Genomic DNA, 5,018 nt, shown 5'->3' with positions numbered 1-5,018 from the left:
TGATGGACCTGATGGGGAACTGCAGCAGAGGGCGGGTACAATGCTAGTTTACTATTGGCTATTGCAAATTGAAATAGCCAATAGTAATGTCCCAATGCTTTTCAATGGGAATTTTTTTTTTTTTTTCTGACCGATCGTGTCAGAATAAAGAAAAAAAGGACTCCGAAGGATCGGCCGAAGCTACGGCCAGATCCTTCGGCAGCTTCGTGAATAGACCCCATAGTCTTTCACAAATGAAGGAAACTGACATACATAAGGATTTAGGAAATAGGGCACCAGCTTTACACAATGAATGCCAAGAAGAAAGTAGTAGCCATAAATGGGGAAGGCCGTGTCCACTTATCATAAATGATCGGAATGTATCTTTAATACATAAAATTTGATTTTATGCATATAATAATTACAGAAACCGAGGACACTCTATGGTAGAAGCTTTTCTCAAAGATGAACAACATCGAGTCTATGCATCCACATTCACAGCATCCAGCCATTGAACACTGGACAATAAACATCACTTCTCTATACTGATATGGCCTCTACAATATATAAGTAGAACTAGAGCTGAGTGATTTTTCTGATAGAGATCTGCCTCCTGAGGTCATCAGGTCATGTACATAAATGACCCTTTCACTTAAAGAGGACAGATGGAGTGTCTGTTGCTATTTCTCTCACTGTGATTATCATGTAGATACTGCCTCTCATTCTCAATGTCTGGAATAGGAAGGGATGCCAATGCAGCGTCAAACCTGCTGTATAAGGAATTTACCATAACAGTCAACCACATATAAATAACAACCATTGTGTTCAAAATGTTCTTACCAAATCATATCTTGAGTAATCATCTAGCTTATTTATTAAGATCATGGAATCAGTAATGATAGTGTTCAAAGTGCTATAATCAATAACAATCGATCACTGTTCTTAAAGTGTAACAAAAGCCAACATTTTTTTTTTATAGAGTAGGGAAGGGTTTATCCACTTCCTGTCTGGGGAAAGGGTTGTCCCTAGGACAGGAAGCACTGGCGTCATAAGGGGGGTTCGGCCTGCAACGGGTGACACCATCAGGGGGGGTGACACCAAAATGACTGTCAGTCATTTTGGTGTCAACCACTCTGAAAATTCAGGCACTCAGTCATGGACTGAGAGTCCGACAGCTGCATGAGAGAGGAAGGGACCTGGCCTTATCCCCCCAGATGACGTCCTCTCCTCTCTCTGCCAGTGCCCATTGCCCAGATGGCCGCCAGCAGTTAAGCACGCTTGATATCATTAAACGTGTGCATCATGATGTCATGCACATGCGTAATTATGTAACACGCGTGCATGATGATGTCACAGCGGGTGACACCCGGTGGCCGCTCCACAGCATCCACCTAAAACTACTTTCAAACAAAAAAACCCTTGTAATGGGGCTACCCCATGCACTGCAAGGGTTAACTGCTCATTAATGTCTTGGGGCATGTGTAAAGCAGTTTTCCTTGCTTCCCCTGGCAGTTGGCGCTTAACTCTCTGCTCCGGCTCGTGGACTATCCCTTAGCATCCTCACATATAATACAGAGCTATGGACCTGCATTAGACATGATGACATCAGCGGGCTTCCAAGCGTGGGAGCACAGGTAGGGAGGGGGTTGCTTGGGTTGAGGACACCAGTATTGAAGCCAGTGGGAGCAGGTATTAGGTAAGTAAAATTGCTTTACACAGGACCCCTAGGCAAAAAAACAGCAGCCAACTCTTGCAGTGCCTGGGTAGCCCCAATTATGTTTCTCCACAGGTAGGCTTTAATGTCCTTTCTATGAACATATTTTCTGACTTTTGCTTGATTTTCTTTATAAATGATATAAGTCAATCAATACCAACAAAACAAAAGCTAACATGTAAGCACAAAGCTTTTTTTCAGTAATATGCTAGAACTGGAACTGACTGCCATGTAAATGTATTGTATAGCATTTTCCGATCTGGACACAGCATATTCTGTTGCTCATTTCTCTGTTTTTTGTTTGGCCCTGCATAATTTTGAGACAATGCCAGAAATGTTACATGACTGTTCAATTCAGTCCATGTTTATCTGGCCTTGACAGAGTTAATAAAAAGACTCTATGGTTCCATGGGTATAATAATTCCAAACCTCTTCTTAAATCCAGCTTTAGGGGCAGTAATTCTGATATTGCTTGTAATCTCATAACACCATGAGCTGCAAATGTCCCTATGGCTGGGGCGCAGTAAGAACAGAGGTTTGCAGTAAAAAAAAAAAAACCATAAGTCCAAATTTCTGTTTAAGCCATTTGTGTATGAAAGACTAGTGAAGCATTATTTTGTAATGTTTCCTATATTTTCATAGCTCCCAACTGTCTCCCATTTGGAAGGATTGTCCTCTGTGGGAAGCAAATCCCACTGTCCCTCTTTGCGCCTCAAATGTTCCTCATCTTGGTGTGATGTAGAAACAGACAAATACATGCTTTTATTACTTAAATGCCTGAAGTGTTTATATTGCTCTGAACCTTTCATCAAATTTCGAACACTCGTATAAAGGAAACATAGAGGTAAAAATAAGCATAATTGGGTTAACTTGTCATATTTAATTCTTCATGGGCTACGTCTGGAATGTGAAAGGGACATGGCTTTTTACCTAGTATTTTGCACTTCAAGGTGTCCCTCTTCCCATCTCTAAGTTTGGGAGGTATATATATATATACACACACACAGTATACTTTTTTACAGTGGCCTTCATGTATGAAAGTGAAAGATTTTCCAACTTGATGACCTTTGCTGATGACATTACAAAATATTGAAGTGTCTCAGAGCTGCATACTGGTCCAACTCTACCCTGCAGACTATATTCTGGAACCTACAGCTGGGAAACTGTAGGGGCACGTGAAAGAAGGTAGAAAGGTCATTTTATACATGTACCCTAATCAGAATGTTTGATTTGTGTCTGCTATTCATGGGCAGGGTTATTTTATTTAAGCTAAACTACAGGCTGATGGAGAGGAAAGGTTATTCAATAGCCAACCTTTTCAAATAGACCCCCCCCCCCTGTTGCTCTAATACTCCCCCATACATTTTCTAATGTTTTTGAATGCAGTCATGTGACTGCAAAGCTTCAGCTAGTCTGTGTGTCCTGTGGAGTGCCGACAACGCTGCTAAATGCTCTGATTTGGATCTCCTAACTTAGATGGTTGTTCATTAAAAGTGTATGCAGGGAGTATCAGATCAATGGCGAGGCTGTATTTAAAAGGTGGGTTATTGTGTAACCTTTCCTTCTACTTTAAGTGAAAAAAAAAGTTATTTTGTCTAAGGGTGGAGGAATAGGCAGCTATGCAGACAGCTATACAGACCCCTTTCCTTGCTCTCCCCACATCTGGCAATCCCTGACGGTTCAGGATGGAGCCGTCCTCATGGACAGTGCAGGACTTTGCAGAATGGGTAGTAAAGCATAGAGAAAGCCTATGAGAGAAATGAAAAAGGTGTGTATAGCTGCTTATTCCTCTTCCCCTAGACAAAATGAGCATTTAACCCTTGCAGTGTGTGCGGGAGGAGTGTACTGCAGAAGTTATTTTGTCACCTAACTAAGAGTTCAGCTTTAAAGATACTCTTGTGTGATGTTTACTGCCCATGTGAGATTGGGGTAAAAATATTATTGGCCCTGTTTTTTTTCTGGTAAAACAATCAGTCCATGTATTGACTATGTAGATGAATATGTCATCTTAATATCTTAATATGACATTTTAAATGATTGGCCGCAATCACCACTTCTGAGTCACTGTGACAGTAGGTTCACCGTGAGGTCAAAGATCTAATCCAAGTGGTTTTCCAGCATGACCAGACTGACCAGATGTTTGGCCTGTGTCAGGTTACATCATATTCTGCTAAGTGCCACTAGCAATACTTATATTACTTATAAAACTAGCAATGCTTTTATTACTTCAAAAAAACTATGCACAGCCCTACTTAAAGGAGAACTATGGGGTCAGTGTTTTTCCCTATAGTACTCCTTAGGGTAACGGGAGGACACAAACTAGCGTCCTCCCATAACCCTAAGCTCAGTATACCGTGAGCTACAGCTCGCGGTATACTGAGACGCCGCAGCCGGAGCGGATCCCAACTTAGATGACGGGATCCGCCCAGCTGCGTGAGTGACAGCTGGATCTGCCTATCTAGAGGCAGAGCCAGCTGTACCCGCCCCCTCCACCGTCCGTTCCGCCAGTCAGCGCTGGCAGATCGGAGCAGGGAGAGGGGAATCCAGCCCCTCCCCCTGTCACGGCAGAGAGCCGTGACAGGATCGAGAGGCGAGCGAACCCGGTATGTGTTCGCTCACCTCCCGATCTACTGAGCCGACCTGTGACAGTCTCATTGTCACAGGTCGGCTAGAACTATGAGGTGAGTGAAAAGCTTTAAAGGTTCTCCTTAAAAGGTTATGGTCCTGTTGTTTTAAAGTCTTTCTACCCAAAAAGGAGAAATTAGTTCAAACTTTACTCGAATGGGGGTTTGTGGTTGCCCGTTCTGTCTGCACCCATGTGGGAACGTCACTGCTAAAGTTACAGCTTTCTTGGTGATGTAATAGAAATTGGGCAGGGAGGTTGAGACTGCCTTTTAATTGGAGATTGGAGCAGAGAATTCCAAGATGTCCTGTTGATTACTGTAACAAAGATGTTTTTCCCTATAGTACTCCTTAGGGTAACGGGAGGACACAAACTAGCATCCTCCCATTACCCTAAGCTCAGTATACCGTGAGCTACAGCTCGCGGTATACTGAGACGCCGCAGCCGGAGCGGATCCCAACTTAGATGACGGGAACCGCCCAGCTGCGTGAGTGACAGCTGGATCTGCCTATCTAGAGGCAGAGCCAGCTGTACCCGCCCCCTCCACCGTCCGTTCCGCCAGTCAGCGCTGGCAGATCGGAGCAGGGAGAGGGGAATCCAGCCCCTCCCCCTGTCACGGCAGAGCGCCATGGCAGGATCGAGAAGTGAACGAACGCCGGTATGTGTTCGCTCACCTCCCGATCTACTGAGCCGACCTGTGAC

Source organism: Nanorana parkeri, unplaced genomic scaffold (assembly GCF_000935625.1).
Source record: "Nanorana parkeri isolate BGI_ZX_2015 unplaced genomic scaffold, ASM93562v1 scaffold2485, whole genome shotgun sequence".
In the NCBI taxonomy this organism is placed as follows: Eukaryota; Metazoa; Chordata; class Amphibia; order Anura; family Dicroglossidae; genus Nanorana; species Nanorana parkeri.
This window is presented reverse-complemented; position numbering follows the sequence as displayed.